Consider the following 13981-nt stretch of genomic DNA (forward strand, 5'->3'; position numbering starts at 1 on the left):
CTGGTTCCATGTTTTGATCCTTTTTCTCCCCAGAAAAGGATTCTATGGTCTGATTGCTCTTCCTCTGCTTGCTCATCTTGCCAGCCAAATACTTGACTTTTGAGCTCTTTGCCATGATAGAACTCTGCTTCCAGAGTGGAGAGAGCTTTGTCCCAAATTGCTGGGGGTTTTACAAAAGTTGTCAGAGCTATGAGGAGGGAGCCCTCTCTACAGCCACCACAAGCTCTGGCACACTGGCGTTTCTCACACTAGGACCACCACCCAAGACTGTGACCCAGATCCAAGCAGCTCAAAGCAAGAGTGATTACCCTCTGAATGGTTGTTTGGGCCCCCTATGATATGTAGGCCAGGAGCTCTGGAGGCAGCCATGTGGCAGTAGCTGCAGCCATCGTACCTCAACCACATCTTGCTCTGGGGGGCAGGGGCTGGACCTCACTCTTCTGTTACCCAGTTCCAACAGAGTTCCCTACTGACGTTTTACTTTCTCTTTGCAGTTTATTTGTTGATAAGTCTGGAAACTGCCACAGCTGCTGGTGATTCACTTTCCTGAAGTCTGCTCTGGCTGGTTTGGGCTGCTGGTTGGGCTGCCATGGGTCTAGGGCAGCGCGGCTCATGTGGGACTGTGCTTGGCTCCCAGCCCTGTGCGACAGACCCTTCCTATGGGCCTTCCAGCTTGCCTTCACTGGGAGATTTGTTTCTCTCTGTCACTTGGTGGGTTCTGTAGCTCTAAAAATTGTTTAGAGTCATATTTTACAGGTATTAGAGGTGGTTGGAACAGGACCTAAAGCAAGTTCCTTCTTTATTCTGCCATCTTAGCTCCATCCCCAGGAAAAATTTCTGACATGTAGGCAGAGGTTGGGTTCTCTGCCTAATCTTATATTTATATCTCTCTTGTTTAGTAGTTCTCAATCTTTTTAGTTTCAGAACCTGTATATACCTTTAAAAATTATTGAGAATCCAAAAGACCTTTTGTTTATGTGGGCTATATCTATTAATATTAGCCATATTAGAAATACAACTGATAAACTTTTAAAATACTAATTTATTAAAAATAATAAGAAGAAATCTGTTATATAGTAACATAAATAAAATTTTAATGAAATATAACAATATTTTCCAAACAAAAACAATTAGTGATAAGAGTAGCACTGTTTTACATTTTTGCAAGTCTCTTTAATATCTAGTTTAGTAGAAAACAGCTGGATTCTCATATCTGTTTTCTGCATTCAATCTGTTGTGATCTGCTGTTTTGGGTAAGTGTATAAAAAAATCTGATCTCATACAGATATGCAGTTGGAAAAGAATGGAGTATTTTGATAGACTTTTCAGATACTTGTGGATATTCTTCTTTGGAATTACAGCAAAACTTGATAAGTGGTAGTTTCATAAAAGTTAGTAGCAATGTGTAATCTGAAACCACATCAGTGAACTTTCTGTACTCTGTTACATTAAAATAAACCAATTGTTCTCCTTTCTACTTTGAATAGATCTTTTACTCATGCATGATTTTGTAACATCATGCATTGGTCATTTGGAAAGTTCAGTGAGTTATGCAAATCAAGTCTTTAAGTAATGGAGCGGCTAGGTGGCGCAGTGAGTAGAGCACTGGTCCTGGAGTCAGGAGGACCTGAGTTCAAATTCGGCCTCAGACACTTAACACAAAAACTAGCTGTGTGACTTTGAGCAAGTCACTTAACCCCAGTTGCCCTCCAAAAAAGCAAAAAAAAAAAAAAAAAAAGAAAAAAGTCTATAAGTATTGGGAAACTGTCAAGTTCATGATACAAATCCATTGTATGGTTCACATTTATAGCCTATTTACCAGTACATATATTTACTAACTAATGTGATGGAAATACCAACTAGACTTACATTTCTCAGTGCATGCACTCAAACTTTATAAATCAGTATGAGCAAACAATACAAAAATTAGCCCAAGAACAGATCACCAACCTGCTCCTTAGAAGTCCCTATAGGCATCTTATACTGGTGCTCATAACAAAGTTCCCACCTTGGCCACTCATAGACTGTGTGGTTGTCTGGCAAGTCTCTGTCAATTAACACTGCCTTCAAACCAAGGTGGGCTGCCTAAGTCCCAGTGGTAGGAATGCAAGGGTCTACCCCATTTGCACCTAGGAACAGGCTGATAAAGTTCTAACTATGATCATTCCTAATTTATTTACAACATAGTTTGATTGGTAGTTCATTACATAAACCACTGATCAAGCATATGTGTACCCTCTGGTAGGAGAGACCACCAATGGAAAAATATTATAAACAACTTGATCAAGTGTCTGAGGATAGATCTGAACTTATCTTTTTGAGTCCAGACCCAGTGCTTTATCCACTGTGCCAGAATGATCAGAGCAATAGTGTCTTAGTGTTATTATGAAAAGAGTTTTAACTACCTCCTGAAAGGCTCTTGGGATCCCTGGGGAGCCATGAGAACATTAAGAACTGCACTTTGAGAACTGCTACTTTAGTTAAGCCTAGTCTACTTTTTTGTTGAGGCAAAATTCAGTTTACTGTGAACATTTGGTTAATAAAACAGCGGATTATATTATATTATTTATAATATAATTTATTATTATATATTCATATATTATACTTATTTATTTATAATAAAATTTATATATAATGTATATTATATTAATATATATTATATTGTGGATAGATAAGCATCAGGAGGGGAAGTTGGGGGGGAAAGCTTTTCTGTACCATGACGTCCAAAACTAGGGCCTCTCCTTGACATGTCCCTTCTTTGCCACAATTCAGGGCTCCATTTGTTCCATGCTTGCTCCAACCTCTCAAATCCAGATAATCAAAATCTTCTTCCCTGATTCTGAGATAGATTCTTCCTTTTAGAAAAAATGCTTAGGATGTAACCCAGGCTCTCCCACAATGGCTTTGATTGATTCAAGGAGGTATAAAAATACTGTTCTTACTCAGTTCTGACTGATTCCAGTGGTTCACTTTTGACTTCCAAGTTGTCTCCCTCCCTCATCTCTCCCAACCCTGCATTACAGAAGGAAAACATTATATATATATATGTGTATGTATTTATATGTATATATATATACACACACACATATATCCATATGTGCATAGACAGATATAGAGAGTATATATAATATATATGCAGAACTATACAATACATACTTCTATATATGATTTCTTTTTCAGGAGGGTGGATAGCATTTTCCTTCATAGTTGATATGAAAGGCAGCTAGGAGATGCAGTTGCCAGAGTAGCAGGCTTGGATCAGGAAGACTCATCTTCCTGAATTCAAATCTGGCCTCAGACATTTACTAGCTGTGAGGTCCCTCACCCCTGTTTTCCTCAGTTTCTTCATCTGTAAAATGAGCTAGAGAAGTGGCAAACCACACCAGTATCTTTGCAAGAAAATTCCAAATGGGGTCACAAAGAATTGGACATGACTAAAAGTGACTGAACAAAATACAAAAAGTTGTTATGAATGATCATATTACTTGGAATAGCTTAGTCATTCACAGTTACTCTTTGAACAATATTACTTTTATTTTATATGAGGTTCTCTTGGTTCTGCTTGTTTCACTCCATTATTTCATGTAAATCTTTCCATATTTTGCTAAAACTAAACTGCTCATCATTTCTTACAGCACAGTAGTATTCCATCACAGTCATATGTCATAATTTATTTATTTATTTTTTCTTCCCTTTTTTTTTTTGGAGGGGAAGAAGGTAGGGCAATTGGGGTTAAGTGACTTACCCAAGGTCACACGGCTAGTAAGTGTTAACTGTCTGAGGCCGGATTTGAACTCAGGTCCTCCTGACTCCAAGGCTGGTGCTCTATTCACTGTGCCACCTAGCCACTCCATATGCCCTAACTTATTAAGCCATTTTCTAATTTTTTTTACATTTCATTTTCTCAATTACATGTAAACAAAAAATTTTAATATTAAAACATTTTTTTGAGTTCCAAATTCTTTTCCTCCTTTCCTCCTATTCTCCCTCTCTGAGAAGGCAAGCAACTTGATATAAACTATACTTGTGCATTCATGCAAAACATTTCCATATTAGCCATGACACAAAAGAAAATCCAAACCAAAAAGAAAAAGAATAAAAAACTAAAAAAAGGTATGGTTCAATCAGCATTTAGACTCCATCAGTTCTTTCTCTGGAGGTGGATAGTATTTTTCATTATAAGTCCCTTGGAATTGTCTTGCTGAGAATAGCTAAATCATCATATAATATTGCTGTTACCATGTACATTATTCTCATGGTTCTGCTAATTTCACTTTGCATCAGTTTCTGAAATCATCCTACTCATTTTTTTCTTTTAGCATAATAGTATTCCATCACAACCATATACCACAACTTGTTCATCCATTCCTAATTGTTGGGCATTCCCTCAATTTTCAGTTCTTTGCTACCACAAAGAGAGCTGTTATAAATATTTTAGAATATATCCCTTTTTCCCTGATCACCTTGGAAAATGGATCTAATTGTGGTATAAAGCTGGGTCAAAGAAGATGACACACAATGCATTAATGTCCCAGTTTTTCCACATTCCCTCCATTTTCCCCTCCTGTTATTTTAGCCAATCTGTTAAGTATGAGATGGTATCTAAGAGTTGTTTAAAATTTTAAATTTAATATAATCAAAATTATCCATTTTATACCCCATAATGCTCTCTATCTCTTGTTTATTAATAAATTCTCTTCTTATACATAAATCTGGTAGGTAATATGTGCCATGCTCCTCTAATTTACCTATGATGTAATTTACTTTATATAGGTCATGTATCCATTTTAAGTATATGATGATATCTCAAAGTTGTCTTAATTTGCATTTCTCTAATCAATAATGATTTAGAGCATTTTTCATATGACTACATATAGTTTTGATTTCTTCTTCAAAAAACTGGCTGCTAATATCCTTTGATCATTCATTAATTGGGTGGGAATAATATATATTCTTTTTTTTTTTTTTAAAGCAATCAGGGTTAAGTAACTTGCTCAAGGTTACACGGTCAGGTGTTTCTGAGTGGGTGCTAAGTGTCTGAGCCCAGGATTCGATTTCCAGGTCATCCTGACACTGGAGCCGGTGCTCTTACTCGCTATGCTACCTGGCCACCCCAGTAATATATATTCTTAAAAATTTGATAAAGTTCTTTATAATATTTGAGATGTGAGCCCTTTATCTTATAAACGGTCTATAAAATTTTTTCTCTCAATTTTCTATTTTCTTCCAATCCTGGTCACATTGATTTTTACAAAAAAAAAAATTTTTTTTTTTAAGAGTAGCAGTGTCACTTTATTGTTAACAACTGGTGTTTCCCCTAGAGTAAGGGGATATGTTGTGTGTGGGAAATAAATTAGAAGTTTGGTGGCATCTCATTGGCACTGCCAAGCAAGGGAGTGTACAGGAATCTTTGAGGCACCGTGTATGTATGTATGTATGTATGTGTGTGTGTGCACACACATTTGTAGATTTAAAATTTCTATGAAAAACTAGGGATGGGGGTTGGTTCTCCCCCTACTCTGAGCTTGTGTTGAACGTCCCCTCTCTAGGGAGGTAGTAGCCAGGCTTGTACCCGGAATCTCCGAAGCTCTTGTCCCCTGCTTCACCAAGAAGTGGCTGGGATCTCTCAGCTCAGAGGGGGTGGGGAGAGAGGTGACAAGACCAAGAGGGTTGTTGGGGTGAACCGAAGCTTGGTCAGTGAGATGGGCTCTCTCATCCTGATCTCCAATGAGGAAGGACTTTGCTAAGATGGAGAGGACCCCAATGAGGGAGGGGCATCCAGGTCAGAGGGGTATAGGGAAGGAGCCCTGGCCCGGGAGGGAAATGGAGATTTTGCGGGGTCACAGTATGACACAGGGGGGACGGCTATTGGTGATCTTTTGCAGAGGTTCTCCACTACTGGCTCTTCGAATAGCCTCAATGAGATCCTTTTCGTAGGGAAATCCCCCATTCTCCAGCTTGGAAAAGACCAACTGCCCATTGATCTCGATCTAGAAGGCTGACTCAATTTGGATGCCAGGGTACTCTTCCTTCACAGCACTGGCCAGCTCAGGTAGGTGGAGTCAAATCCACAGGATTCACAGTACTCCACCACAATGCGGACCCCACTGCCGGGCAGGAGCGCCCCGGGAGGGGACGCTACGAGATTGGCCCCGGGCCGGGTTCCCCGCTCATGGCTCTGCTCCACTCGACTGCACTCCCCGCTGGCCCGAGCCCAGCCAGACGGGCAGATAGACCGGCTGATTTACAAAATTTTTTAAATTTAATGTAATAGAAATTATCCATTTTATACCTTACAGTGCTCTCTATCTCTTGTTTATTCATTGTTCTCCAATCCATAATTCTGATAGGTAATATGTTTCATGTTCTTCTAATTTTCTTATCATCTCTACCTTTATGTCTGGGTCATGTATCCATTTTGACCTTATCTTGGTAAATGGTGTAAGATATTAGTCTATGCCCAGTTTCTGCCAGATTGCTTTCCAGTTTTCCCAACAATTTTTACCAAGTAATGAATTTTTATTCCCAAAGCTTAAATCTTTGCATTTTTCAAACAAGATTACCATAATCATTTACTACTGTGTATTGTATGTCTACTCTGTTCCACTGATCCACCTCTCCATTTCTTAGCCAAAACCAGATAGTTTTGATAATCCTGCTTTATAATATAGTTTAAGGTTTGGTACTGTTAAACCTCCTTCCTTTACATTTTAAAAATGAATCCCTTTGATTTTCTTGACCTGTTGTTCTTCCAAATGAATTTTATTATTTTTTTTTCTAGATCAGTAAAATATTTTTGTTGTTAATGTATTTGGGATAGTATTGAATAAGTAGATTAGTTTGGGTAGAATTGTCAATTTTATTGTATTGACTCTACCTACCCTTAAAAGATTAATATTTCTCCATTATTTAAATCTGACCTTTTTTATATGAAAAGTGTTTTATAATTATGTTCACTTAGTTCCTGGGTTTGTCTTGGCTGGTATACTCAACAGGTATTTCATATTGCCTATAGTATTTTAAATGAAGTATCTCTTACCATCTCTTCTTGCAGGGTTTTGTTGGTGATATATAGAAATGCTGATAATTTATGTGGATTTATTTTATATCTTGCTACTTTGCTAAAGTTATTGATTCAACTAGCTTTTTAGTTGAATCTCTAGGATTTTTTCCAAGTACATCATCATATCATTTGCAAAAAGAGGTAGTTTTGTTACCTCATTGCTCATTCTGATTCCTCCAGTTTCTTTTTCTTCTCTTACTGCTATTGTTAGCATTCCTAGTGCAAGGTTGAATAATATGGGTAATAATGAGAATCCTTGTTTCACTCCTGTTCTTGTTGGGAAGTCTTCTAGCTTATCTCCATTACAAATAATGCTTGCTGATAGTTTTAGGTAGATACTTCTTATTATTTTAAGGAAAATTCATTTATACCTATGCTTTCATAGGTTTTTTAAACAAGAATGAGTGTTATATTTTATCAAAGTCTTTTCTCCATCAATTGATATAATCATGTGATTTTTGTTTCTTTTGTTATTGGTATAATCAATTATGTTCATAGTTTTCATCATATTAAAACATCCCTGCATTCCTGGTATAAATCTCACTTGGTTACAATGCATTATCTTTGTAATATATTGTTGTAGTCTCCTAGCTAGTATTTTATTTAGAATTTTTGCAACTATATTGTTCTATAATTTTCTTTCTGTTTTTGTTCTTCCTGGTTTAGGTATCAGTACCATATTTCTTTCATAAAAGGAGGTTGGTAGGACTCCTTTGTCTATTATTCCAAATAACTTATTTAATATCAGAATTAATTGATCTTTAAATGTTTGGTAGAAACCACTTGTAAATCTATCTGGTCCTCATGTTTTTTTTTTTTTTAAAGGAAGCTCACTTATGTCCTGTTCAACTCCTTTTTCTAAAATAGGTTTATTTAGAAATTCTATTTCCTAAGATATACAGGCACTGGGGCATAGAGATCCACCATGCCCTACTGGAAAAGCGAAAGGGGGTATGGGAGAAGATATGGGAGAGAGCAGATTAGAGGAGGGGATATCCTGTGGGACTGCTATTTTGGGGCGATGGGTAGGGGAAAAACAGAGAGAAAATTTGTAACTCAAAATCTGGCGGAAATGAATGATGTCAATCAGAAGTTAAACCATTTGAAAAAAAAGAAATTCTATTTCCTCTTCTGTTAATCTATGCAGTTTATATTTTTGTAAGTATTCTTCCACTTCACGTAAATTGTTAAATTTATTAGCATATAGTTGGGCAAAATAACTCCTCATAATTGCCTTGGTTTCATCTTCATTAGTATATATATATATATATGTATATATATATATACACACACACATATATAGTAGCATATAATATATAGTAGTATGTAATATATATTTTTTCATTTTTGATACTAGTGATTTGGTTTTCTTCTCTCTCTTTTTAAAATCATATTAACCAATGGTTTTTCTATTTTATTGGTTTTTCCATAGAGCCAACCCCTAGTTTTATTTATTAGTTCAATGGTTTTCTTACAATCAATTTTATTAATCTCACCTTTAATTTTTAGGATTTCCAATTGGAGATTTTTAAATTTGTGGGGTTTTTTTCGAGTTTTAAAAAATTGCATACCTAATTCATTGGTCTGCTCTTTCGTTATTTCATTGATATAAGCATTTAGAGATATAAATCTTCCTCTGATTACTGTTTTTGTTGCGTCCCATAGGTTTTTATTTGTTGTCTCAGTATTGTCATTCTCTTTAATGAAATTATTGCTTCTATGATTTGTTATTTAACTCACTCATTCTTTAAGATTAGATTGTTTTGTTTCATCTCCAATTAAGTTTTAATGTGTTTCCATAGTCTCTTATTAAATATAATTTTATTGTGTTGCGATCTGAAAAGGATACATTTACTATTTCTGCTTTTCTGAATTTAATTATAATTATTTTTGTCCTAATATATGATCAGTTTTTGTAAAGTTACCATGTACTGCTGAGCAAAAAGTATATTCCTTTCTGTTTCCATTCATTTCTCTCCATATAGCTATCATATCTAACTTATCTAAGATTCTATTCATCTCCTTGACTTTTTAAATTTATTTTTTGGTTAATCTAGTTCTGAGAGGGAAAGGTTGAAATACCTCACTATTTCCATTTTGCTCTCTATTTCCACCTGTAATCTATTTAGCTTTTCCTTTAAAAATTGGAATGCTATTGCATTGGGTGCATATAGGTTTAGTATTGATATTACTTCATTATCTATGGTACCTTTTCTTTTATCATAATGTAGTTTCTCTGTTTATCTTTTAAAATTAAATCTATTTAGCTTCAATGTTGTCTGAGATCATGATTGCTACCTCTACTTTTATTTTGCTTTGGCTGAAGCATAATAAATTCTACTCTAACCTTCCATTTTTACTCTGCATGTATATCTCTCATTAAAAAAAAAAACACGTGTTTCTTGCAAACAACATGTTGTTGGATTCTGGTTTTAATTCAGTCTGATTTCCATTTTTGGGTGATTTCATCCCATTCACCAAGTTATAATTAGTAGTTGTAAATTTCTCTCTTTTTTTTTTTTACTGTTTACCCTATTTTTCCTGTTTATCCTTCTCTCCCTCTCCTTTTACCCTATCTTTCCTCAAATGTCTAATTTACTCTTAACTATTGCCTTCTGAATCTGTATCCTGAAACTACTTATCATTTTAAGGAAAGTTCCATTCATTCCTATGTCCTTTTATGTTTTGAATAGGTATTGGTGTTGTATTTTTTTCAAAAGTATCTATTGAGATAATTATATGATTTTTGTTGTTTTTGTTATTGATGTAGTCAGTTATACTGATAGTTTTCCTAACATTAAACTAGTCCTGAATTCCTGGTATAAATACCATTTGGCCATAGTATATGATCTTTGTGATATATTGCTGTAATCTCCTTGTTAGTGTTTTATTTAAAATTGTTACATCAATATTCGTTAGTGAAATCGGTCCATAAATTACTTTCTTTCTCTCTCTCTCTCCCTGAATTTGTTATTAGCAGCATAATTGTTTTATTGACCACACTTTTACAATGGTATCCATTTGTACCCAGCTCCTTTAATTACATGAGTCAGACAGAATGTGCCAAATTAACTGTCATATCTAATTTATATTGGACCAGGAGCCTGTCTCAAAACTAACCAGACCCCAGGGAGTCAAAACATTTTGAAACCAGTCCTTAAAAAGCATCTGAAAAATGGTGATCCTATAGTTTAAGTGGACACTTTCTAGAAGGGCAAAATGTGTTACCTTACCTGCTGGTGAGGCCATCCTGGCTGGATACAGAGACACTGGATATTAGACATCTTAATATTGTGGCCTGAGACTACACTCTGGTTGTCAGATAAATCTTTCAAAGTTCATTATGAGAGACTGCCCACTTGGAGAAGGTATCCCTATAGGAGAAGATTCCACTAAGATTAGAAAAGCTGCTGTTTCTATTCAGTGATATAAATTATACAACAAATGTGGGATGTGCATTTGCAAAGAAATGGGTTCAGGGAATAGTCAAGCTTGCTTTCAGGAAGAGACACTAATTTCACCACTTTTCATTATGAAATGACTGTAACTGAAACAAGAAAAGGTCACATTTGCCCCAGATTATAGTCTGTAATTTTTCATTAATATATTGATCTTTGACTCATAGCACTTTATTTTTCTTATACCTATTCTTTTTCTGATTCTAAGAAATCTGGTGTTTTCTTTCATGATTTCTTGAAGTAAGATATCTAGACTTTTTTGTCGTGACTTTTAGGTAGCCCAATGATTCTAAAATTATCTTCCCTCAATCTATTTTCTACATCACTTGTTTTTGCTACAAGATACTTTACATTTTCTTCTTTATTTTTCAATCTTTTGACATTGTTTTAATATTTCTTTATGTCACGTGACATCATTAGCTTTTATTTAGTCCATTTTAATTTTCAGGGAATTTTTTTTTCTTATTAAGGTTTTTTACCTCTTGTGTTAAGGGGTTAATTTCCTTCATCCTAATTCCTTTCTTGCTGTATCACCTCCAGAAACTCTAGTTTATACTTGTAGCCTGTTTTTCTTTGAAGTTTTGCTTCTGGGTTTGTGTCTTGATCATTCTTATCACCATAACAGCTAGCTCATTGTGATGGGATGATTTTTTGGTTTGCTCATTCTTCCAGCCTATTTTCTGACTTCTAATTTTTATGTTGGGGTCAGATTCTATGCACTTCTGGAAGGAATGTTTGGGCTTGTCTTGTCAGTGCAAGCTGGAGTACTGAATGTTATGTTATTTCAGGATCTTAGGGGACAGCTCAGGCTGGAGACCTGAAAGCTTTCACTGCTCCCAAAGTGATCTCCCTCAGGAGAAGGACCCCCTAGGAAGAGCTCTGCAAATCCCTGACCTGGGTTTGGGCCTGAACAACAGGCCTGTGTGCTGGTCCCATTTGTAGGTCCAGTAGACTGCTGCTTGATTCAGCCACTATCAGTAAGTTGGAAAGTTCTGCTGGCTCAGAATGACAGAATTTCCTTCTGATACAAGATTCTTGCCTTGGTTATTCTTTTTAAAGCTCCTTTCAGTCAGCCAATAAACATTTATTAAGCACCTAACTGTGCCAGGCACTAAGGTGTTCACAATCTAACAGGGGAGACAACAAGTAAACAAATATGTACAAACAAGTTATATACAGGTAAATAGGAAAGGTCTAAGGTGCTAGAAATAAGAGGGGTTGAGATAAACTTCCTGTAGAAGATGGAATTTAGTTGGGATTTGAGGATGTCATGGAAGCCAGGAAGTAGAGAAGAGGAGAGAGAGAATTCCAGGCATGGGGAACAGCCAGAAAAAATACCCCGAGCTCAGAGACTAAAGGTCTTTTCATGGACAAACAAGGAGGTCAGTGTTACTGGAATGAAGAGTATGTATTAGAGAGTAAGGTATAAGGAGACTAGAAGGGTAGGAGAATGATAAGTTATGAAGGTCTTTGATTACAAAGCAGAGGATTTTGTATTTGATACTGAAGGTGATAGAAAGCCACTGGAATTTACTGAGTGGGGATGGGGGTGACATGATCAGACCATCATTTTAGGAAAATCATGTTAGTGTCTGAATGGGGGATAGATTAAAGCGGGGAAACACTTAAGGCAGGCAGACCCATCTGCAGGTTACTACAATAGTCCAGGTATTACATAATGAGGGCCTGTACTAGGGTGGTGGCAGTGTCAGAAGAGAAAAGGGGGTGTATTTGAGAGATTTTGCAAAGGTGAAATCAATAGCCCTTGGCCACAGTTTAAATATTCAGACTGGACTAGAAGCTGGAATGGGGACTGAAGTCCTTTCCTGGGGCTAGAACCACACAGCTGCTGCTTGCTACTGAACTTTCTCTTTGCTAAGTCTACAGCCTAGGGCCGATGACTATGCCTCACCCTGGAATGCCTCCCTGTGGCTTAGGTCCCTTCCTTAGTTGCCCTGGATCTGTACCTCAGAACTGGGTAATTAGCAACAAAGCTGCCACTTTGCCCCTATTCCTGCATTCTACACAAGGTGATGCCCCTTTCTACTCTGTCTAGGATGTCTTCTTATCCTGGCGAACAGCCTCTCCCTTAGCTAAAATGCTCTACACAAATGCTCCTAGCTAGACCCCATCTCCAATGTCTGCAGACCTTTCTCTCTGACACCCTATGCTGACCTGGGCTAGAAAAATTACTCACTACCAGTTTTTTCTTGGCTTTCCTGATCAGAATTCAATGTGGCACATCCCCTAGATCTGTTAGTAGAAGTGAAAGGGAAGGGAGAGGAAAGCTCACTGTATTTCTTCCTGCTATTCTGCCAGCTTGGTTCCTCTTTCTCTCCCAACGACATGGAATTGGGAGTTGGAATACCATGTATGAGAAATGGTAAGAAAGTCATTTTGCCTGAGCAGTAGTATGCATGAATAATAAAAATAAAATAATAGTAATAATAGTATTATTTAATAAATATGAAAAGGTAAGAGAGAACAGATTATGAATTACTTTAAATGCCAAATAATGGAATTTATATGTAATCATAAAGATAATAAGTAGCCACTGGAGTTACTGAGTAGGATATGACATGGTCCAATCTGAACTTTGGGTAAAACACTTTGTCAGCTACGTGGAGGATGGATTGGAAGAGAAATAGACTTAAGGCAGAGAGCCAAGTTATATGAAGACTTTTGCAATAGTCCTGGAAAGAAGTGAGCAATAAAGGACTAAATTAAGGTGATATCCATGTGACTGTAGAAAAGGAAACAGATACAAGAGACACTGTGGAGATAGAAATGGCACCATTTGACAACTGATTGGATATATATAGTATATGAAATTAAGAAGTTGGAGGGTAATATTGAGATGGTGAATCTGGATGTCTAGAAGGATATGGTACCCATGAAAGGAACAGGGAAGTTTAGAGGAAAGGTAAACTTGGCAGGAAAAAGAAAATGAGATGCCTATGGGACATCCAGTACAAAATGTCCCACAGGTAATTTGTGATGCATGGCTGAAGATCAAAAGAAAGACTAGGGCTGGATATCTGAGAGTCTTGAGCTTAGCAATATGATGACATCTATGTGAGTGAATAAAGTAAACAAGAAAAAAAAAAAAGAACAGAAAGAGGAGAAAAGGCCCAGGACTAGGCTTTGGGCTACATCTACTGTTAGCAGGTGGTATATGGATGATGAAAAGGAGCCGTCAAACTGATAAACGGAGACCTCAAAGAGTACACGGTCACAAAAGCCCAGAGAAAAGAACTTTGCTACCTTGCTGGAGAGAGGAGCCAACAAGACCAAGGTCAGGGAATAGGCCACCAGATTTAGCTATCAAGATATCATGGATAATTTTGGAGAGAGGCGGAGAGGTGGCGCCGCGCGGCTCCCGCGCCCCCGCCTCCCGGGCCGGCGTGAGGCTTGACTCTATGGCGAGGTTGAGGCGGAGGAGCACGTCTCCGCAACGGCA

At 36.9% G+C, this 13981-nt stretch overlaps 1 pseudogene; it reads right to left on the bottom strand.

The window, feature by feature from the left end:
* Nucleotides 1–5263: 5263 nt before the first annotated feature.
* LOC138164593 (migration and invasion enhancer 1 pseudogene) lies at nt 5264–6174 on the bottom strand (annotated as a pseudogene).
* Nucleotides 6175–13981: the final 7807 nt, after the last annotated feature.

This window comes from Petaurus breviceps, unplaced genomic scaffold, assembly GCF_028583685.1.
Source record: "Petaurus breviceps papuanus isolate PSGF00001 unplaced genomic scaffold, PetGlider_PUasm1.0 191, whole genome shotgun sequence".
Classification (NCBI taxonomy): Eukaryota; Metazoa; Chordata; class Mammalia; order Diprotodontia; family Petauridae; genus Petaurus; species Petaurus breviceps.